Source organism: Tachypleus tridentatus, chromosome 8 (assembly GCF_004210375.1).
Source record: "Tachypleus tridentatus isolate NWPU-2018 chromosome 8, ASM421037v1, whole genome shotgun sequence".
In the NCBI taxonomy this organism is placed as follows: Eukaryota; Metazoa; Arthropoda; class Merostomata; order Xiphosura; family Limulidae; genus Tachypleus; species Tachypleus tridentatus.
The window spans coordinates 158,528,092-158,552,806 of record NC_134832.1 but is presented as its reverse complement, the minus strand read 5'-3'; the positions used below and the strand labels follow the sequence as shown (position 1 = coordinate 158,552,806).

General features: G+C 31.0%; 1 protein-coding gene and 1 long non-coding RNA gene across 29 annotated transcripts in view; one reads left to right on the top strand and one right to left on the bottom strand.

The window, feature by feature from the left end:
- LOC143223814 (dynein axonemal heavy chain 6-like) overlaps positions 1 to 24,715 on the top strand; it is a 753,870-nt gene that overhangs the window by 55,129 nt on the left and 674,026 nt on the right. The window lies entirely within an intron of this gene.
- LOC143223815 (uncharacterized) overlaps positions 735 to 24,715 on the bottom strand; it is a 47,650-nt gene continuing 23,669 nt past the window's right edge. For 7 of the 17 annotated variants that reach the window (XR_013013121.1, XR_013013125.1, XR_013013123.1 and 4 more), the window contains 3 exons: positions 18,343 to 21,400; positions 11,985 to 12,139; positions 735 to 1,435 (listed from right to left, as the gene is read on the bottom strand). This is a non-coding gene — a long non-coding RNA (uncharacterized LOC143223815). Of the gene's footprint in view, positions 1,436 to 2,388; positions 2,521 to 4,147; positions 4,268 to 11,523; positions 12,140 to 18,342; positions 21,401 to 24,715 lie in introns of those variants that run through there. The other 10 variants (XR_013013132.1, XR_013013131.1, XR_013013133.1 and 7 more) reach the window with 7 other exon arrangements.

Here is a 24,715-nt window from a genome sequence, read left to right as displayed (position 1 = left end):
CCTCTTTTCTTCACAGTGTAACATTCAAGTGCTCTAACTGTTAACAATAGAAGTCTGGTGTAAATGCTACATTGAGTGGCAGCAACTCAAAGTGAATCACATCAACAATATCCCACCAAATGTTTAACAAGATTTTCCTATTTCGGTTGTGCCTTAGCTATTTTATTTGTAATTGAGCCATTGTCTGTAGTACTAAACATTTTATAAAATATCCATTTTTCATTTCCAGTCACTATTTTGCCCAAAAAAAAGTAAGTTACATTCACAAGAGTGCAGAAAAGTACAAATAGCCACTCTTGTCAGGTTGGCTTCTGTCAAATCATGATGGACCCATTTTTCCAAGTTTTAACACCTCCTATAAACACCTTGAATGTTTTGGGTAGTTTCTGCTTCACTACTGCCTTTTCAAACTCATAAAGCATTACATATTTAAAGTGGTCCCCAGACACATCCATCTTCATAAGTGTTTATTTGATTAATGATCTGAAAAAGTGGAGTTGGGTTAGTTTCTTTTATTTGTTTGAATATTTTTACACATGTCCTACTACATAATTAGTCACTAAAGCCTTCTACAAAGACAGAAATGATTATGCACTTTCTGTATTAAATTTTTGGACATTATTTATCAGATAACCTGGTATATGCTGCACCTCTTGCTATTTGTTATTTTCTTATACCTCTCTTGTTCCACACTAACCATTGCTGTTAAGCCACATCAGTGCACAAATAAAAGCTAATAATGATGAAACACATTACAAGCATGGAATAGTGGTTGTGCTATTTATGTAAACCATACCCAACTTTAGATTTCATGGTGATATGCATTTTGTTATGAATAAGTTAACATTAACACACCAATAATAAAGAATAATGTAAACATGGTGGAGATGAGAAGAAAGAAAATCATATTTGCTGGTTTGTTGAGTGTTTACCCAAATTTGATAAATGATGCTGTAAAAATAGTAATGTATTGTATGAATAAATATGAGAATACAGGCTATAAAGCTTCAATTCTAAGATACAATGGACTAAGCAGAAATACCAATACTTGTGCAGCTGATTAACCACACATGAACTATCACAACTCACACACACACCAAACAACTGTAAGATTGATATTTCTTATGCTATGTTGTAATGCTTAATGTTTCTCTGAGAAATTAAAATATCAAAGTGTCTGATTCTAGAAACTAAAACATTCAAATTTCATGTGTGGACACTTTTATTCAAGTTTTTATAATGCAACATTTTCATTACTACCATTTTTACTATAATTGTGAGCATTCTCTTCTCTAAAATTTGGAACCTGAAGATCTCTTTGGTATTGTTTATATTGGGACGCCTGTCCTGTTATCTGTTCTAACCTCACAGCCAAGGAAGAAAGTAAGTCTGTAACTTTCTGTGGATCAGAGTTCACGTCCATAAGAAATGACTCCTAAAATACATACATTCCACAAAAATTATAATACTTCAAGAACTTATTTTGTCAGTAACTCTTACATTTCCAAAACTATCACACATACAAACATAAATCTATCTTTAGGCACCCAACATACACACTTCCACTCTTTCCCTTTGACACAGATAGAGATATTATGAAAATGATTGATATATAACATAAGAAACACCAAGAAGGTGTTTGATGATATTATAGCCATAATATTTCATTTTTAAAACCTAATAATTAAAAACAGACATTTTTACATTAAAAATCATCTTGAGTTCTACAACATATGACATGAAGAATGTGTGAATTTGAATGCCATATTCTGGGTTAATCAATAAAAAATTTTAAAAAGTGACATTTTTTGTTCATTGTAATAATAACATTTGTATCATCCAAAGCATGCTCATTAGACTAAGGACATATAACAGTATAAAAGCAGTCACATAACATGTAAGAGGAGAACAGCCCTTACTGTGATGGAAAGATGAATGTTTGTGCTTGATATCTGTTTAACTATGTATATTGTTTTAGTACTTTCTGTTTATCAAACAAATAGAACTGACAAACCTCAAGAATATTTTTGATGTTTACCTTCACACAAGATAATACTAAGAGAATTGAAAAGACTTTCTGTACACATAATATTTACTTTTTGACTTGTCTTAGTAAGTAAAAAACATTTGTAAAAATTTATTTCTCCTGTTTTTTTTTATTTCAGATATCCATGCAAAGCCACAAAATGATGATCTGCACTAACTATCTCTAATGTTTAAATTGAAAGACCAGAGAGAAAGCAGCTAGTCAACAGCATTCATTTCTAACCTTTGGGCTACACCAAAGTAATAGGAATTGACTGTCGCTTATGGTGCACCACTAACCATACTGTGTAGAGCATGCACAAGTTTGTAACAATGCCTGACCCTTCTTATCTCAACATCTCTTTTTTAACTCTTTCACCTTTTGCTTAAGTTCATCAATATCCTTAACAAGTTCAAATTTGTTATACATGTCTGTCTTTCTGATGATTCATGTTTGAGAGTTTTCTGCAAGTGACAGAGCAAACCACCTGAAGCCTATAAAAAAACATGAACAACATCCTAAGTTAGATTACAAACACACATCAGTCCTGAAATAACAAATCTTACTCTAAAGGATAACATATAGTTTTCAATGATGCTTTCTTTTATTTTTGATTGTTTCTTTTTACTTACCATACAGATTGAGTATTCTTACATTGTAAAATAATTATTGCTCCAATGAGGCAGTCTCCTGTTACAGGACACAGCATTAAAAATCAAGTAAATACGTTGGATATACAAGATTGTTTAGTTTAAGAGTTGTTATTTAACTAACTTAGTGATTTAACAATTAATGATTATTTAATTTTCATAAGAAAAGTGTTAAAAGCAATTATTTTAAAAGTGATGCCTTGTTTCCTTACTTTTTGTGCTCTATTCCTACTTCCTAATTTTTCCTTTGAATTTTTTTGACATTTATTGAGATAGAATTAGTTACTAATAAAACCCAACTCATATCTATAGTTGGATTAAAGTTCACAGTAAAACACAAAGAATAAGCAGAACAATGACCATGCCAACTTTTTTATGTTGCACCATGTCAAGAACCACCAAGTACTGAAATATTATTCATTCCTAATTTGTTCCCTTACTTTATTGGTGATCCCATTTCTACCTCCTAATATCTTTATTTGAAACTTTTTATATTTGTCTTGTAGCATTTTTTGTACTAAGTCTCAAGAGTGACTGGGCTCTAGGCCTATCCTTCTTGTAACTTTTTTCATTACTATCTCTCAACATTTCCGAGCTTTTGCTGTTATCTTTGATATAGTTTTTCTTCCATCTGGCTCAAGTGACATACTTCTTTTTGGCTGGTTTGTTTGTTTAACATACTCAGCATTGCTCTTTCTAACCTTATTTCTATTCTCGCATGAATGCTCTCTTCACTGGGACAAAAACGTTTTAAGGTTATCAACATAAGATTTTCTCCTTTTCTTAAAGGCATATATTAGAAAATGCAGTTTCAATTATTATGTACAATTTCAGATGTCAAGAGATCACAGTCAGTTTGAAGACAAAGCAAACGTAAATTATACAAGTTATCCTTTTTCTTTTCAGTCAAGAATACTCAAGCAAAGCTTTGTCAGAATTCAGAAATGGTGGTATGCATATTAATGTAAGAGACTCATGTATTAGGCTCCTACTTCTCTGATGGAATTGCTTCGTTCAACACAGATCCTTTAAGTCAGATGTAAATAAATTAAAACTTTATTTTCAAAAACTAGATCACAGTTAATGCTTGATGATAATCAAAACCAATATCACACAATTTTTTTTTCATAAGTATTTCTGTTATAAATGAAAGATAATATTCTAACACCTCCATAAACATGAGACTTCAAAGTGCAGATTTTCTTTAGATATAGATCTAACAGTCTTTTATTAATTTATTCACATCCCAGTGGAAAATTGTAACAATTTCATTAAGATACTGACACAAAACTTCATAAAAATAAATACTGAGGTTAAGGTTAATCAGTATTTAACTGAATGTATCAGTATGGAGTCTTATCAAATTGCATACTTAGCTTAAAAGAAATGCATCAACTTAACTAATGTGCTAATACAGCGTTTTATAAAAGTACATATTGAGGTTTATAAGACAAATAATAATCAACCTTACTGAATATCCAGCAATATCCTCAGGTGGAACTGGTACACTGTATGAGTCCATTTAATCATACAACTCTCTCGTCACATTTATGCCTGCTTCCATATCTTCTATCTGTTACAATTTTAATTTCCAAAGCTTATTATTATTCTTACAGACAGAGTTTTAGATCGTGTATGTAATCATGGTGATGGTATAACAAATACTTTAAGTTACTTTTTATATATATAATAAATGTTTCTTTCAGCACAAAGACATAGAATGGGCTATCTGTTCAATGTTCAATTTCCCATAATAATATAGTATAAAATAAGTGAGATTTCCCACTAATTCATTTATTTGTATTGTGATGCATTTTGTAACTTAATTACATACATATGTGTAAATGGAATGTAGTAGTAGTAAAGTCAAATTAATGAACTAATATATACAATTTTAGTGAATTAATATATTGGACCACATCCAAAGTGCACCAAAGTTATATAAATTAAACTGAAAAAATTTAAAAATAATACTGCTATTTTTTGTAACTATTATAATGCACCAGTTGCTTCCAAAAATTCTGTTAACCTTATTATAAACTAATATTGTGGGTGAACAATAAAATATTGTATATAACTATGTATTTGTAGATCAGCTTGTGTGTGTGTCATCTGATAACAGAATATCCTTCCTTTTATTCAGAGCATATGCTTTTCCAATTGTCACCAAACTATGGTAATTATTTTTCATTTTCAAATGCATTTTGAAACAAACTTATCTGCATAAGAAAGCCTCGAGTTGAGACGAGTGTTTTGTTTTTTAAAATTCCTGTAATTATCTTTTCAGGTGGAAATAATAGCCTGGTTTGGTGTTTATATTATAAGAACCATTTCTAACACCAGGAGAAATGCTGGATGTGGTTTATCTATTGTTATACTGTTGATGCACAATATATTCACAGACCAAGCATTACAGTCTTGTCCTGTCACAGGTAGCTTGGCAAAAGACACAGGCTGCTCAGAAGAAATGGCAATATCTTTGTTTGAACCAGCAGTTGAGGCTATAGTTGATAAGTTACTCTATATGCAGGCATTGTAAATGTGGATTGCAATAATTTTATTATCTTGAAAACCTAAAGTGTGTGTATTTAAATTCAGATACAATTTACTATTGCTAATGCACCTCAGTGGCACTGCAGTATGTCTGTGAACTCACACTGCTAAAAACTGGGTTTTGATACCCGTGGTGGGCAGAACAAAAATAGCCCAATGTGTAGCTTTGTGCTTAATTCTAAACAAAGAAATGGTTATTGTTAACTTTAACTTCAAAAAACTGGTTTGAAATATTTAATTTAGAATGTCCACGATTACAGTTTCTGATTTTCTCAACATTATGAAATAATTATTTGTGTGTCTGAACCAGCTTTACATTTTGAAAAAAAAACTGCATTAATCAAAGGAAAATAACATGCCTGAAAGGATGATTCCAGTTCTCTAATAAAAGCCAGCAGAACAAAGTTAAGCAAATAAGGGTTGAAAACAGAAAACAAAGGAGCTCAAGGTGTCTACAAGTTCTGTAAACAAGGCTGTATTATTTATGAAACTTTTATAAAATTCATCTGAGAATAAAACTGAATACATTTTGGCTAATCATTATCTAATACTTATCATAGAATAAATGTTCACTACAACCTAATCCACATTCAGGCACAACCAAACTGATTACATCCATAACTACTTTACTGTAAATTTTGAAAAATTGGAATGAAACATTAACTGGAAAACAACTCATTTTTATATCAAACAAAATTTTATAATTTCTTGCTGATGTGGCAAATTCTAGGTTTGATATTTTTCTGGCTAGATTTTTGGCAACAATATCTAAACATTATACAAATGGCACACTGATTTACAATATAATTACTGCCAGATTTTCTATTAATGTTCAGGGCATCCATTTTGAAATTCAAAGTTGATACCATTTGCAGCTATTTCAGACCACTTGCATGGAAATGAGAAATAACAATTAACATCGACACATATGTCACCACAATTTATGGATAAGAACCTGTTACACACATAATGAAATACTGATTTGTTAAGCTTTACTAACCAGACATGTCAAATATGACATCTGTTTAATGCATCCCTGAGAACACTGTGGTTTCATTGACAAGATTTGCTGCTCGCATTATTTCCATGTCAATAAAAGTTTTATCTATAGTAAAATGATTCTTACAGAATGTAGTATTTGTTGTTAAATTATTTAAAAATTGATTCAGTGATCAAGTAACGTTAGGCTTTCTTATAACAGATAATCTAAGGGTCATATCAAGTAATTCATGATGATGAGAAACCCACTTGAAGTAAAAATGTATTCTCAAGACAGCTGGTATAGGTATTAACACTTTTGTTAAAATAAAGTACAGAATAATATTTCTAATGTAGTTGCAAACTCTCTTTGTTATATAATAACATATAATAAAGACAGAGAAAAGTGTTAATATCAAGGTCTGATTGAAATGCCAGGGTGACAAAATTATAAGTAGTGTGACAGTGACTCAGATTTTAATGGCAATCACCACAAAAGAACCATAGAGGCTCATAAAATCAGTGTTCAAGTACTGTTTTAACTCTACTTCAAAGTGTTTTTGATGACTGACAAGCTCTTAAACAGTCACGAGACCAGTGTAGTACAGCTGAAAATTGCATGTAATAATAATAAAGACATGGGAAAAGAACAGGCATTCATGACTGAGCTGGAATCCTTGAATATAGAAGCCCAATTTAAAGAACTCAATTAGCCTGCATTTGTCAACACAGATGACTGACAAAAGTTGAGTGAAAAAGGACTTGATGACTGCTACAACAAGAATATCTTAGTGAACAATGAATAATTTCACATGCATAAAAAACACTGTACTATAATAAACACAAGTTATTAAAATAAATGTATAATGGTAAACCTGTTACACCATCTAGGTTACTTGTGTTTAAATTTACATTTAAAGATCAATTATTATTTTTCACTACTAGTCACATCTAATTTGGGAATAGATTTAAGTGAAAACTTATTATTAACTGGGTGCCTTTTTCTCCCATGGTTTTGAAATTGATTTGATTTTATGTCCTTTGAGTTATAGGTTATTTGGATGGACTTCTATATTTCATACTGAAGGGTCTTTTATCTCTGGCTTTCCTTTATTGATTTTGCACCTTATTTTTTGTTTTATATTTTACATTAAAATTTCGTATATTTCTAGATTTATTACTTTTATTTACTTTGTAAATACTAAAAGTTCCTATGTTAGGTTCACTCGTTAGTATTGAATACTTTCTCTTAGTATGTTTACTTATGTGTCTTTTTTGGCTACCCTTCATGACTTCCCAGATATCTTTCCTTCCTCCTCAGGATTGTATCTCATCCATTTGTTTTGTTGAGTTTGTTCAAATCCTCTATGCCAACTCAACTAGGATTTTACTCTCATTTATTTGTTTTATCCAAAAATATGGAATATTGGAAACTCATCAAAGATGTGTTTTGACTATATACCTATCTGGAGAAACCTCACTTCACCATGGAATTCTACCTTTCATTTTAGTGAGTTTTTTCCTCAGAACTTTGAATGACCAAGTTCAGTTTGTTGGCCACCTATCTTCACATCTCAGTTGCCTCATTGTGACATCCTTTTCTTTGGTTCATCCACAATAGTACTGTCTTACAGTTCTGGGCACTGCCATTTGGTCTTTCTTCAGCTCAGTTCATATTTTGCCAAGAAGTATGATCTTTTGCATGCCATTTTCACTAACTTAGCCTTCAGACTCACAATTACATGGTCAACTGGCTGCTACTACTGACTTTTTGGGCCAAGTCAGCAACCCACATTCATTTATTTCTTCAAGAGTCCCCCAGTGCCACAACTGTATGTCTGCAGACTTATAACACTAGAAACTGGGTTTAATAACTGGTGGGCAAAGTACAGGTAGACAACTGTGTAGCTTTTTGCTTAACTTCAAGGCAAACAAACAAACTCCTTCAAGAAGCTGCTTGAGTTGGGGTTTTCATAAAGTTGGAGAAGTTCTTTACTACCTCCAGTAGAATGGGAAGTCAGGAAGGCTTTACCTTCTTCTCTCTCTGTGTGAGAGGTTTTATCTCTTTTCAGGAATCCTTTGGTCAAATGCACATGATTTTCCTTTACTGGATGCTTCTTGACCAGTAGGACTTCTCCCATAGTCTCATGGGTTTTATACACTTACCCTCTGACCAGATTCCTCTACACAGTAACTTCGTATATTTCAATTTATAAAATATACAATTTTCTATATATCAATATATAGAACAGTAATATAAATGCTTAAAGCTATATGAAGTGACAAAAAACCCTATAACCCGAGCACTTTCAAAAGGTCACCCTTCAAATGTATTTTGGAAAATTATACATATTTTTGAAACTGTCAGTAGCAGTGCTGTTCTTGAAATAAATGTAAAACTATAAATGTGTTAACAGGGTAAGTCAGATTACCTAATGTAAACAGGTTCATAATAACTTCTAGTTTCAGATTTAACAGAAATACAAACTTTTAGTTCATTAAGACCTACTGTTTTAAAGTTTATCATTTTACTTTTGTTTTAATGTTTAGTCATGGATTACATATATATACAGAGACACATTCTGTCGCGGGTTTGTGCCCGCATCGTGCTAAACATGCTCGCCCTCCCAGCCGTGGGGGTGTATAATGTGACGGTCAATCCCACTATTCGTTGGTAAAAGAGTAGCCCAAGAGTTGGCGGTGGGTGGTGATGACTAGCTGCCTTCCCTCTAGTCTTACACTGCTAAATTAGGGACGGCTAGCACAGATAGCCCTCGTGTAGCTTTGTGCGAAATTCCAAAACAAACAAACAAACAAGCATGGAGGAAATGTTATTAAACAGTGAATTAAAAGTTTTACTGAATAAAATAACTACATTAAAACTACCCTCAGAATTAGTTTTAATTTTCTTTTGTCACCAGTTTTTGTGTGTCTCTTAAACATTATATGTACACAACATTTTTTTCCAGATTTAACTTAAAAAGAAGCTCACTAAGTATTTGACATAATTTTTTTCGATTTACCTGGAACAAGACAGCTGCCACCTAGTGGACATTAATAAATACAATGGATTCTTATTGGGTCTCTTCCTTTAATTGTGAAATAAATTTATTTTAAATATTCACAAAGGTATGGTAATTCTGATGATAGCTGTATATGAATAAAAAAAATTCTGTGAAAAATTAGAAATCTCAATTGAAATTCATAAGAAATAAATAAAACAGCTAAAACTACAAAGGTAGATACACCTTAAGCCATGACACAACAACAGAAATTTTAAATGTATTGTTTCTGTTTAATAAGAAGTAGAAATACTAAAATAAAATCTCTTATAATCAAAGTTTGTTGCCATATTTTAGAGGCTTGCAGAAGAATAATGATACAAAAGTTATAAAGCAGACACTGAAATTAACACTTCCATAACTGGTTTTGTGTATTTACTATAAGCTTGTAACCACCATGTAACTATGAATGTATATGCACCATAACAATGATAGTACCTTATGTGATTTCAAAAAACTTGGTATACAGTAAGCAAGTATTTTGCAAACAAACACAATTAAAATTTTCAGTTGAGAAATTTCATTAAAACTTTGTCCATAAATATAAGGAGTAAGATGGTGGGTGAATGGTGCAAATGTAAAGTGATTTTCATGTCAAAATAAAAATAATTTTCTTTACCTAAAACTTTTAAAACTTTATTTGCATAATCACTAAATTTTTCTAAATATATGTAACTTTTTTTTTTCAGAAAAACTTTGCAATGTTTTTCTTGTTTTATCTACCATAACATATACTGGGTTGGGGAACTTAAACTTACCTTGTTACCACCATATAAAATTATGAAATAAATATAAATTACCCTTTTTCATTCTAGAATGATATAAAGTTATAACAAGATACTAGAACTGTTTATTTTAAATACCTTATAGCTTGTAACAGTACAGAGATGCTTATATTTTATTGTTTATTGTACCTTGAATGTTGTGTAACTAATAATTATACCACACAAGTTGTAAATCCCTGAACAGATATGCAATGAACATTAACATATCAAATTATATAAATATATGTTATATATACATGAGCTGCTCACAAACATACTCTGTTAAGAATTTCTTTCATTCTTTACTTTATCTTATAAGTTTCTATTTTTATATTTTACTTACTGTTATAATAATAAAGAAAAAAACATTAAAAACATGCAATAAAGTACATGCCTTGGTCTTTTCTTCATTTTTTATTTTATCTGTCATAAAATGTTATATTTTTTTACATATTAATGGCATTGATACAACAATTAATGCAAATAATAACACAGAATAATGACACACAGAAATCACTCTCCTATAATTATCATAATTTTCTGGCTTTCTAACTGTATAATAATATCCTCAAAGAAATTCAGCTAAGCTCTACAATTTCAAACGACAAAACAGATAGTGCTGTATAAAGAAAACAACAAGCTTCATCATTAGATAGATTAAAACTTTAGCTTTCTATTGGGTATCAATAATATTGTATGAAACCTTAAAGAGAACTATTGGTATTTGTGAAAGATGGAATGCGATAGGTGGGTCTGATTATCTAGTTTGTGGTTTGTAGGAAAATAACAATGGGAGATATAAAAAGTATACTTTGTCTATATTATAATTAGAAGTCTATGTGGCATTTCTTATTTCTTGGAGGGGTGTTCAATAAATTAGAGAAGAGGAAGAACTTAGAGATCAAATGTAACAATTCTAATACCAGGAAAAATTCAGGATTTTATAATTATTTATTTTTAACAATAAGAACTTTAAACAAATATTAAAATTGTGTTCACAAACTATGTTTTTTATACCAAATTTATCTGTGTATATTGACAATAAAGTCTTTGATTTAAACTTTAAATGTAACTCTGTAAAACATTGTGACATGCACACCTTAAGCAACAAGATGTCAAAGGGCTAACAAAGTAGATATCTTTATACACAATCACCACAAAAGTATTACATGTAAACAAGTTCTCCATGAGCATTCACTAATAATATTAGAAGGTAGACAACTTCCTTTAATTATCACAATTTTTCTTGTTTTCTAATTTTTGGTGGTCAGGAGGTAGGTCAAATTCACCAACATTGTATAAAGAAAATAACATAAAATATAAAGTTTTACTAAAAACAAACAATTGTATATAAGACAGAGCAAATAAAATTTGACATTTTTAGATGAGGGTTATTTTTAGTCTTAAGATGTAAATTACTTTCCACAGAAATTAGTGACAAAAGTACTCAATACATTCACAGAAAAATTGTTTTTACGTTATTAAAACACTTCACTAAAAATAATTTTTTTAATGTGAAACACTTATAACATTCACTGAAAGTCTGTCATTTGTTTTAAAGATATGTATACTACATTAAAAGTCATTAGTATCAAAAGTGTAAGTGAGTAAAGACAAAGATGTCATGTGAGCAGTCAAACAGACTCATGCTGAATCAGGTAAATCTATTCAAGTTCTCCATTTACAATATCCAAGGGAAAGCAACATTTTATGTGTTAACCACTGACATGAAACTTGTTAAATGTCTGAACTATCAATTAGTGCACCATGACTCATGTATAAATGAAAACCACAATCTAACAAAGCCAAATGGCAGAAGATTTTGCATGCAGTGTTCATGCATACAAAAATAATTAGGCTAAGGACCATATGGTAGGTTAAAAGAAACAGTTCCAATTAAAACATTACATAAGGTATCAAATATAATACAAATAGATAGTATTTGTCTCACTCTACAGGGTGGCCCGTAAGTCCATACCCATCCATACATCTTATGTATCCAGTATATCTCTGTGCTGTCACTCATTCTCGCTGCATAATATTATGTGAAACCATGTTCTGTGACACATTTTCAAGTGTAAATGGGCTTACATCAGCCATATTTCTCTGAAAAAAAAACAAAAATTTATAATACATACGTAATTGAATATAAGTTAATAACATATAGATGGGTAGGGACTTACGGGCCACCCTGTATATAGAAAATGTATTCATGAGGTATACATAGTACTTCATGTAACAGCTATTTAAAAACATTCTACAAAGGCATCAAAGTCATGCTCATGTAATTGAACATGTGTCCACTCATCCTATTGTCTATATAATAATAATTACAAAGAAATTAGAAGCTTTTATCCTATCAATTCTCCCAGATAATCTTATAAGCTTTCATAAGATCACTTCTTACTCTTCTTTACTCAGCATTTCCCTGCATGCAACCTAAAATCTTGTTTTCCTTATGATTAACTAACATATATTGTCTAGAAGACCTTAGGAACACCAACAATTATGCCTCAATCTTACTTACTTGATTTTTACAATGTCTTAAATGCAATATGAGATCCAGAAATTTATTAACTTCACCTTATTTTAGTTCTTTTATCCTCTGTTCTCTTACACTCCTAGGTATGTTTTAGTATTGTATATAGAATGCAGTTTAACTGGGTTACAACTAAAATATTCCTGGTTGACCAAGTATGATAATGACTGAAAATGTCTGATGACCATTGCTGTCAGTGAACAAAGGTAATGAGGTGACCTTATTCACTGGACAAAGAATGTAAGTTGAAATTCTTGATATGAGCCTACTTTCTTTGTTCACACTTTTACTAAATGATCAAGAAGAAAGATGCACTACTTTGAAGAGCTAAATATTTAGCATTACAGATATCAATCTTGAAGTAAAGAGGACTGGAAGGTTAAACACCAACCATCTAGTAGAAGAGGAACATTGTATTGTTTGAAATGGTAAGTGAGCTGCATCAGCTATTCCAATTTATCAGTACAATAATTAATTTTAGTAGTCTGTTCTCTTTATTATACTTTTAAAATTAAACAATAAGTTATTCTCTTGTAAACACTCTTAAACTCCTATATTTTGTTTTTTCTTTACTTCATTTTTTTACCTAGTGTTTTCATTACATCATTACAATATGTTACTGATTTGCATGTTTGTTTGTTTTTCTCTCTTCATCATTTAGTACTGAAACTTATGTTAGTGAACTTTCTATTTGTCTTTCCTACAAGAAAACATCTCTTAAATAGCAATTTCTATAACTTTATAAGAAATAAAAATTCATCCAATGTTTTTAGGTAAAAATAAAATATCTTCTATTTCTAAACTATTTGGTTCAGAGATGTCTCAAGAAATATATCTAGAGGAAGAGGGTTAAAGTCAGAAGCAATGAATTTGCCATTACAGGCAAGTGCTTACAATCAGACTCGATCATTTATAATATGTAAGACTCATTTAAGTCATACTGTAGATTTGCAGCTATATATACTACATAATAGTAAATGTTGGTCTGTTCTTTTACATTCTTAACCCTACATTAGAATTTCACCCTGTATAAAACAGCTGCTCAAATAGGTACAGTAATCTGAAATTACACAAAGTCCATTATTTCAATGGCATTTACTGTATATGTTTACTAAGAACAATACATCTCTGTGGTAACCTGCTGCTGATATTACCAGCAAGTGGCAACAAGTTAATCCCAATCACATTATGTCAGGGCTTACAGAATGTTATCAAGACTGCATAGATTTCTTTGAAGACCTGACTGACAATTGCCATATTTTATATCCAAGAAGCTACTGTGGTAGTGACATTTTCCATTATTAAGCTACAAGGTAGGTATCTAAAGGTTTTAAATAAAGCTGCTGATAAACCTGGCAATTTTTATTGGAACTTATAATCAAGTGTTCTTTGTAAACATAATATAGGAGAACTAAAATTAATTTAGTACATCACTTCTTAGCTTGCAGCCTGAGCAAATATAATTATTGTCAGAAAACAACAAAATTATAAACCCTGTCATTTTGAAAATCCTTCAAAGGTAATGAGCACATTGTTTTTTGTAACTTACAAGAGGGTAAAAATTGTAGATAATGGAAAAGTAATTAAAAGTTTTAATTACATTATAAAATTTAAAAAATTATCAAATGTTTATACCTTAGTATTTTAGTAGTATTAAAAAGGATAAACAAATTCATGCTTTTATGACCTTGAAGTTATGCACATAAAACACTTTTACAGGGGCATAAAAACCGTCAGTGTTGAGTTCCTTTAGATTTTTTCATGAGTAAAAATTTCTGAAGACAGTGATTGTATAGACTTATGAAAAATTAACAAATGTTTGAAACATCTAGATATTACTATTTTTGACTACAATTTTCATGATAACAAAACACTGCATTTACATCTCAAAAGGTCCAAAATCAAATTCTATGACTACATGATGCACTAAACTCATACCTCACTGAATAACAAAATATACAACATGATTACTCCTGTTATGTTTTACCAGATAAGGAAGATCATCAACACCTAAAGGCTATAATTACCTTTTTCAGGAAATAAAATTCACAACATAATCACTAAAGCAATGTAGTTAAACCCCACTATGTAATAAAGCATGTATCACAACTACTCAAAAAACGTAGCTGATTATAACCAGAAAAAAAAATACATACCAGCACTGTTTGTACACTAAGTCCTGTTTAATCAGATAAAACATTGTACAGTGGCCAGCTGTGGTTTTGTGCAGAGAAAACCCATACAATGGCTCTCTATGGAGAGCATACGTCAGATTCCACTTAATAAATCCACTACCGCTGCTACATAACCCATGAACACATTAGCAAATTTTTTATATGTATGGAATTTTTCCATTGTCTTGTGACTCCTAAAATAACCCTCAAAGCTGATAATGAAAACATAAGGATATGAGCTACCTCAGATATATTTTTTTTCACCTTTAAGAGATTGTAGATTGACCAAATGTTATTATTTTACCTGAATAATAAATATAAAAAGGTTCAGTCATAAAAGTGACATATTCTGATAAAATATAATAACTTTTAAATAGTTGTGTGAAACAAAATGAAGAAAAATTGCAAATATACTTTGAGAATGTAATGTAACAAGCTAGAAACATAAAATCCCTCTGAATGCATTAATTAATATAAAAACTACATGTACTTTGGACTTCAAAGGTTTATTATATGCATTAATGATCTGATGATTTCATTCATAAATAATTTCAACCAGACAATATGGTGAATGGATGGTGGATAATATTCTGTACACATTAGACAGAATGTGTTTGTTCTGTTATAGCAAAGCAGCATCAGGCCATCTACTGTGTCCACCAAGGGGAATCAAAGCCCTGATTTTAGCAATGTAAATTCAAACACTTACCTCTCTCCTACTAGGGAACAGACAATGAACACTTGTATAACAGTTGTTATGGAGTGAATGCCTTTTCTAAGTTAGCATTCACAAACTTCATATTATAAAAACTGTTGTTATAACAAACTACTGACATCAATAGTATTCCAACCACTACTGTAGTTGTTGTATGCCAGAGAGCCTTATAAGCTGTTAAATGCAATGGTAGCCCACATCAAGATCTTATATCAAGGTTAAAATAGCCTTCTTATTTACAAATTATAAACTTCTCTAAAAAAAAGATTCCTAATTCTTTTAGCTTGTTTCACCACAGTCAAATACATTAGACTACTGAAGGTTTTTCAATGTGTGTAAATATTCATACTTAAATAATTTTAAACCTTCACACCACCATTATTTTCCAATGGGATTCAAAACACATTTATATATGGTGCCTTTGTTGTTAATATTTGCAATAATTTTATCAAGATACAAATAATAGTTGATACTATGGAATAAGAACCAGAATCTCATTTGATTAAGTGGTTCAAAAGTTGTATAAAGTTCAAAGTTAGAAAATTGAAAACAGATGTTTAATTTCAAAGAGAATGGCTGATATTTACCTGTAAGTATTTTGCAGTAAAACAATATTTCATGGTTAAGAAGGCTCCAATACATACAATGATACATGAACAAATCCACCATCATATCATATTATTTACAGTTGTGGCCGGGATGGCCAGGTGGGTTAAGGCATGCGACTCGTTATCTGAGGGTCTCGGAAGAGCAACGACTTAACACTACCTATTGCCAACCCTAGGTTAGTCTTTTACCAAACATGCTTGACCTTTCAGCCGTAGAGGAGTTATAATGTGATGGTCTATCCAACTATACGTTAGTAAAAGAGTAGCTCAAGAGTTGGCATTGGGTGGTGATGACTAGCAACCTTCCCTCTTGTCTTAAATTAGGGACAACTAGCGCAGGTAGCCCTCGAGTAGCTTTGCGAAATTCAAAAACAAAACAACAATTTACAGTAGGAAAATAATTAAATGTATAAAAACAATTACCTTTTAAAATTATGCAAGAGTGTACAAGTTATCTTATATACTTATAGATAACTCAAATTGTAAAATATTATGCTAAAAATATTTTTAAAATTGTTTTACAAACTGCTATAGTTTATGACTGTATATATACATATATGGCCCGACATGGCCAAGCGTGTTAAGGTGTTCGACTCGTAATCCGAGGGTCACGGATTCGAATCCCGGTCACACCAAACACGCTCGCCCTCCCAGCCGTGGGGGCTTTATAATGTCACAGTCAATCACACTATTCGTTGATAAAGGAGTAGCAGTCTCCATATAAGGCAAACACCTAGGTGGATATTCAGGTCTCAGAGGAAATAACATAAATATAGAACCTTCCAGGAGTACAAGAGAAGCAAAATAACAAAATAATGTACTTTTAAGTCTATCCACCTAACAAAACATATTTTGTTGTGTTACTTTTCGCGTAATGTTTCTGATACAAAGAAACGAACACAAGATGTAGTATTCAGTATTCATTTTCCTTTATTGAGTCATTTGTACTTCGTGGATTATTTCTGAATTTGAAGTTTCTCACTCCACCTTATCACCAGACAGAAGAAATATTTTCTAATACCTGTAATTACTTTGAGAGTCCCCATCACATTAAACATGCTCGCCCTTTTAACCGTGGGAAGGTTATAATGTGACGGTCAATCCCATTATTCGTTGGTAAAATATTAGCCCAAAAGTTAGCGCTGGGTGGTGATGACTAGCTGCCTTCCCTATAGTCTTAAACTGCTAAATTAGGAATGTCTAGCGCAGATAGCCCTCGAGCAGTTTTGCACGAAATTCAAAACAAACAAACAAATATATACATATATAAAGTATAATCAGTACATGTGTATTTTTATCAAATCAACACTGAAATGGTGAAAATGTTTTTATATTAAATTTGTATAAAATACGCAAATATTTGAGATTTAAGTAATGACCTTTTATTGTGAAAATTATATGTATTTTATCCAAAAATGTCACAAGCATAAGCAAAATAAGTAACTGAACAGTTTAAGAACTTTTTTCATCTTCATTAATATCAGACCCTTTGGCTTCCTATTAATGGCCAGTGATCCCAAAAGAATGTATATATGTGTGTGTGTGTGTGTGTGTGTGTGAAATTGAATGCTTCGAATGAACATCCTTAATGAGTTGTGTTATATGCCACAACAGCAGTTTCTTTGGTACTACATTGTCAATCAAAAAACTATAGCTTTAAGAACTAATATTTTATTCTTAATCTGCTAAATGTATTATTTCTATTGCTAATACTCTTAAGGTTACGTTTTAGGACTTAATTGACACCTAATGAAATACAATTTAGATTTTAGAAAGGTGCTCATACTGATGTCCAAGCCTCAAATGGTACAGCGGTTTGTTTGCAGGCTCACACCACTAAAACCCAGGTTTCGAAGCCCATGGTAGGCAGAGCACAGATAGCCCATTGTGCAGCTTTTTGCTTAATTCTGAACAAACAAACAAACTGATGTCCCACGAATTTTCACTGAATTTGAAAAGTTTATTACAAAACTATACTGCTTTGAAAATGTAAGTCTTTCTATTCGAAATTTTGAATAACTTACAAGTTATTGTATCACAAAACATTATGAACTCAAATAATAAATGAGCCATTTATCCCAATCTCATATACACTTTGAAGTACTTTAATTTATAGTTTGTAATTGCAATAATAAACTCACAACTACCGCTACTACCAGCTTTGATCAACATCCGACGTAGAATTTTAGCTTTACACATTTCGTGGGCATGAGCCAGTTTTAGTACTAATGCAATATTAAACATTACAGATTAAAATCACATTAATTACTTACCTTAGGATCTGGAGACAACTATTGTGATATCATCCAAGTCCTATTTGTCACCTTTTAACCTCATAATACTGCTAGAATTACAAAATATTCCATTCTACTAACAATGACAAGAATATAAGCATACGTACGCTTTTTAATATTCTTAATATGACGAGAATTTTCTTGCAGATTCGCTTGGCACTTTTTTGGAATTGTAGAGGTCGCTCGATAACACATGTAGCTTACTATGCAGGTCACTGACAATTTGCAAGCAAAATATTGCATTCAATACGTTGGGGTTAAAAGATATGATGCAATAAAATGTTTATAGATTTATTTATGTGAAGTGATGCCCCCAAGGAAAAACCAAACGAATCAGGAAAGAAAATTTACAAGAAGAAAAAAAGTGAAACATATTTAAATTTTATTGTCGTGTACAAGGACATTGTAAATATTAACCAGTGCAATATTTGTACTTGTAAAAATGTACTGTAACTTGAATTTACCGTAGCTGCTAAGCCTAATGCTAGTCTGTGAGGGTTAATACGAAAACGAGTTAGTTAACCACATAATTGTTCATTCTCATTACAAGTAGTGTCTGCGAATTATGTAAGTAGATTTGGACAATATTTTAAAATGAAATTATTAGTATATAACTTATAAGTAGGGACTACATAAATTGTAAATTTACAATTTTTAGACTTTAAAGGCAATGGTGAAAAACGTGCTTTGAATTGTGGCTGTATTGTAATCAGAAAAAAGGCATTTCTAGTGGTTGAGTGAGTCCTACAGGTTATTATGGTTTTATTCTTACTGTCACTTGTACACGTGAAGCAACTAGTAAAGCTTCAAGAGCACTTAACAGGGCAAGTAGTTCTCTTTATAACTTAATTGTTTTAATGACATTTTATCCAATGTAAACTTTTAGATAGGATAGAATCATGATTTATCTGGGTGATAAAAACACAGCATTAGAACATTTAAACATGAGGTACAGCTCAACACAAGTACTTGTTTATAAAAAGTTATTCTGCATTTTCAAAGATTTTGTTGCTCAAAAATTATATCACAATGATCCATTCATTTACTCTGAACATGTAGATGAAGATCAAATTTACAAAATAGTAGGTTATGCTCTAATTAATATATATTAAATGAAAGTGTTATTTTTTATCTCACTTTCTGAACAAATGTAATACTTTTTATTCACTTGAAAGAAAAATAAAGACACCAAAATATAACTACTTTTTTATCTTTAACCCACACATCAATTTTAATACTTACACAAAAAGACACAGTACAAAATTTGTTCACAACCACACATCGTTACTCAGTATTTTAAGTTTGGTATTAAATCTTTCTTATACAATACTTAAAGGAAAATTACATACAAACAGAGGCTTTAAAGAAGTTTGATTTTTATTTTGTTGTTGTTTATTAAATGTAACAACACTATCAACCTTATTATAACATTACTTGAAAACAACAGACAGCTGTCAGTTAGGTTTGCACTCAGCTGAGCCAATTTTCTATGACGGTTAGCTTTAGAAATCTCTACACAAGTCATACTTATTCACCAAGCTGATATCATATCTCTTACTGTACACAAATATTGAAAAATTTGTTTACAAGGAATTTTCCAAACATGAATTCAAATGTCATCAGTTTAAGACTATGACTTGAAATGTCAACTTTATATATTTCAATTTTTTACACATTTTACTAGTAGGATAATATTATTTGTGAATATAGATGTCTGTCCATTGCATACAATTATGAATAAGAAAATAAAAATTTAATTTGTGTTTCAATTATGTCTGTTGTATAATTTTTTAAAATTCTGTTCAGAAACAAAATGTTTTGTTGAGTTCTAAGTATTTATGTGTTTGTAATTAAGCACAAATATACACAATAGGCTGTCTTTGCTTACCCACCATGTGTATCAGAACACAGAACCAATTTTCTGGCATTAAAAGTCCACACACTGTGCTGCTGGTAATAGTGCAAGAATTCTAAAAACTCTGTTAACAAGTGCAAAAACATGAATAACTCATTCAAACTTTTGACATAGGGGTGTTATAAAGTCTTTCTGCTCTTAACAATTACATAAAAAGGGAAAATTGTTTGAAAATGTGATAAATACTCATAATACCAACACTGCTGTAAGATTATTGGAAGTTACACCTTTTATAGTAAGAAGGAATATTTTAAAAACAAGTACAACATTTCAATCTCTCATGCAATCATTCTCAAGAGCAAAAGTTTTTATGATAAAGAAGGTTCTAGTAATTATATCAACACTCAACACCCTTAAAATGTGTTTAAAGAAATTTTAGAAAAACTATCTATATTCACAGCCAAATATTTGCTTTTTGTGGTTGTATAAGAAATGTAAGTGAAGTGATACAACTCTAAATATTTTGGTGCTTTCTAATAATCAACTACAAAGTATTGTAAAAATAATTTCTACCAGAATAACTCTAACTGAAATTTTCATCTGGAAAGGCACCTCAGGGGCTGAATCAGTAAATGAACAGATCAATCCCACCTAGAATTCTCTGTTCTGAATTTTACAACAGCATGTTCCCTTAAAATATCAAAAGATATTACAAATAATCTTTTCCATATTTTGAATTCTTAGCCCTATATTTTCAATGTCTTATCAAAACCTCTGAGAACCACTGTAAACCCTTAAAAGTATGAAAGCTAAACGATTTTCTATTTAAATGCCCTATTTACATTCCATTTTCATGGCAGTGTGATCCACAATTGTTTTTATCCATTTTTGTTAATAATTTTACCCAGTTTATCTGTAATTCCTCCTTATTATCAAAATGCAGATTTTCTTGTTACTACTTCCTTTCAATGGACTGTATCAATAACCTTTTATTGATAAGTCAATCAAAAATGTTAAACTCTATGTGTTAAACAAAGAAAATACTTTCACTTATTCATGTAGTCCAACAAAAATGTATATTACCCTTGTAATTCCTGAATATTTAATTTGGACATGAAGCATGGTCCTCACAAATCAGAAACCAGGAAGTTTCATGGCAACAGATACACAAGAAACAAGCAACTGAAAAAAGACAAATAAGATTAGTAGCAGCACAAGATAATCACTCGGTAACAAAATGCTGTTGATACTTATAGTGCAAGTACCAGTTTTGAAGCTAACATCTGAGCACGATTCCATGATGGAAGGTGCTTCCAAGAGAAAATCTAGACATTTGTATACTTTTAAAGGTACCGTACCAAAGAATATATTACACAAGAAAATATCCACAGTGGTAATAAGTTTGTTGATGTGGACAATCTATCAGAAGTAGCAGCAATGGAATTTTGTCAGTGTTTCTGAGAGATTGGTTGATTTAGTGTGTTATAGCACAAAGCAGTTAGGCTATCTATGTCAAACATCCAGTAAAAAGTTAAAAGTAAATTTAGTAAAATTCATGAAAGGAAATTTAGGTAAAACAAAATAATGTTTAAAAAAACAACACATAAAGAGCATAAAACCAAAGTTTACATCAAGTCAACAACATTAAGAGAAAAACTACAGTAATTGAAGTTGTAAAGGACTTTCTGTAGTGTAACTGTAATTATCGTAACTCACCAGGAGGACAAAGAGGTAAGTACAAAACCCACCATAAGTCACCTGAAGTTGGCCTTTCTAGTCCTGGTTCCAAATTATTTGATGTTATGGCCATTTTCAAAAAAGGAAAGTAACAAAAATGTTTTAAAAGAAGTGTAGCAAAATTATAGACAGGATAACTAATGTGTAGTTCAAACAGCAGCATCAGGCACCTGAATTTGGCCTTTCCAGTCCTGGTTTCAAGTGATTTAATTTTACAGCCAGTTTCTAATTTCAAATCAAATTACATATACTGTGATTTTCAAAAGGGAGCCACATTAAAAATGTGTAATGTATATATTAAAAAAACTTAAATGGCATTAAAAAGATTAATGAACTTTATTATCCATGCATGTCAATAAACTAGACATTAAAGCATATTTATAATTAAAAGTTTTATACTATCTGATACAGAGATGCCAACTATTTCAAATGACTGAGCATAATGATTGTAGACAGAACCCTTCCACAGTTTCAGTCCTTTTAGATTTGCCAGAAACAAGACAATCTGGTAAACAAGGCCTCTTTTTTTCCAACTTGTGAACGATCGCATTGGTGTTTCCATGCTGCTTAGAAAATGATAAATACCCATCTACACGAGCGCTGATTGGCTGACAAGTACTGATGACATAACTATGGATTCCCCCCACGTACCCAGTAGGAGAAGCACTGCACTTAAACTATTGGTAGATGTCGGAGATACAAATATTTTTTTATTATTTCAAGCACAAACATGATTATTACAAGTAGCCATATGGACTATGTCTTTTATTTATTATCAAAATTTATTTGTATTTTACTAGAAATTTTCTTTTTACCCCTTTCAAGTCCTGGGGAACAATTTATCACTTTATTGTATTGGCCAAAATAATATATAATAATTTGGGAGTTGCAACAATTTGTAATATTTGTCTGTATGAGCAAAATCGTAATGATTACGTTTAAATCATAATGGTTGGCATCTCTACTGATGTTCATGATTTAATTTGTCAGGTATGCAGTTTTGTGCTCAGAAGCAAACAAAGTAACATTTTTATTACTTGGATAAATAAAATTACCAAAAATAGAGAAAATTGTTATCTCTATTTGCAATTAGTTTATTATTATTGTGACAATTGATTAAGTCATAGTTTTGATTAAACTGCACAAAACTAATCAATGTAAATACTGCCTGAAGGTAACCAATTAAATTTTCTAGTTCTAAACAGTTCTCTCAGTTGTTTAGCATGTAATTGGTACCACAATACATGCTACAATAACATGAAGAGGGAAACTTCAAGTCATTTCTGCCTAGACCACAAATTATTTGTATACACTGGAAGGTTATATTAAATAAACAAACAATACTGTCATCATAAACTGAGACAAGTACCTTTATAATTCAATTTTTTCATACGTATGATGTAGTGTACTGAAAGTTTAAGAAATCCTCTTTATTCTTAAACATAAAATTCCACTTCCAGAAGAAACTCCCTTCCCCCCAATACACAACAGAATGTTTCAAAACTTTCCAAACAATCACATTTAAATACTTTTTCTTCATAACATTCCTTAATTGTTTCTAACTTCATGATAAGGGCAGAAAGAGTTGTTCACATGTGTACAAGATGTTGAAAATTTGTTCACTGACTACAAAACTTTGTATCAACAGAGACAAATTCCATGTCTAAAAGTAAGGATGAAAAGACAGTGAAAGACCATACTTACGATGCATGTACTGAGATGGTATGATTCACCATAAAACCAATTCTTAAATTTTTGAAATCATAGAACATATTTTAATAAGCTAATCTTCTTTGCTCTTATAAGAAAAATAGTAAAGGTGTCACAAATTAGCCTTAATATTTGCAGAACAAGTGTCTAATCCTCCATAAAAAAACTCTACTGTTGATCTTATCAGTGAAAAACATTTTACAAATTCATGTTCATTCATTAAATCTTTTAAAGACTTTCTCAAAAGCATCATTTTATCATCAGAGCTATCGCTCTAGTAGGTCTCAAGTCTTTCCAAATACTTGAATTTGTTTGATTTTCATTTTTTTGGAATTTATAAAACATTTTACACTTATAACTTTTGTTATGCAAAATAAAGTTGTAACCTGTTTCTGTCAGTATTTTTATCACAATTGTTAATATGTATTAGTGAAAATAAATACATTTTAATGAAGTTAAATAGTGAAATGTGTAAAATCAGAAGGAATGACTCCATTAAAACAGCAAACCTAAACCTCTAACAAATTATACTAGTTTGTTATAACTCAAAACCATGAGAAGTTATGGACTAATTTTATATCTATAAGTCGAGCTTCTTTGATTTTGCATTTGTTTTCCTACTTAGCATCTGGGAGTCTCCTATGATAATGTGTTTATTACATTTGTCGTATTGAAAAACGTGCAAAGATAGTTTTTTGTGTTCTTTGAATCTAGTTTCCATTTTTCTGCTTCTTTCCCCAATGTGGAAGTTACGACAGTTGTTGCATTGCATCTTATAAATCATGTGTGTAGTTTTCATGTGTAAAAACATGTCCCACATTGTTTTCCCATGTAGGAAGTTGTGGGCTTGAGCACCCACGTCTCACTGTCCTAACTTCTATTTTTAATTCTGTATGTGTTGCTACTCTATTTCTTATATGAGACTGGTGAATGGAGGTTAAGACTGATAGACAGTTTATCTCCACTGCAGTGTAGGTCCTATTTCTTTGGTCACCTCAAAACCCTAGCATACATAGTATGATCCCACACTGTAGCTTGTACCCTGGGATA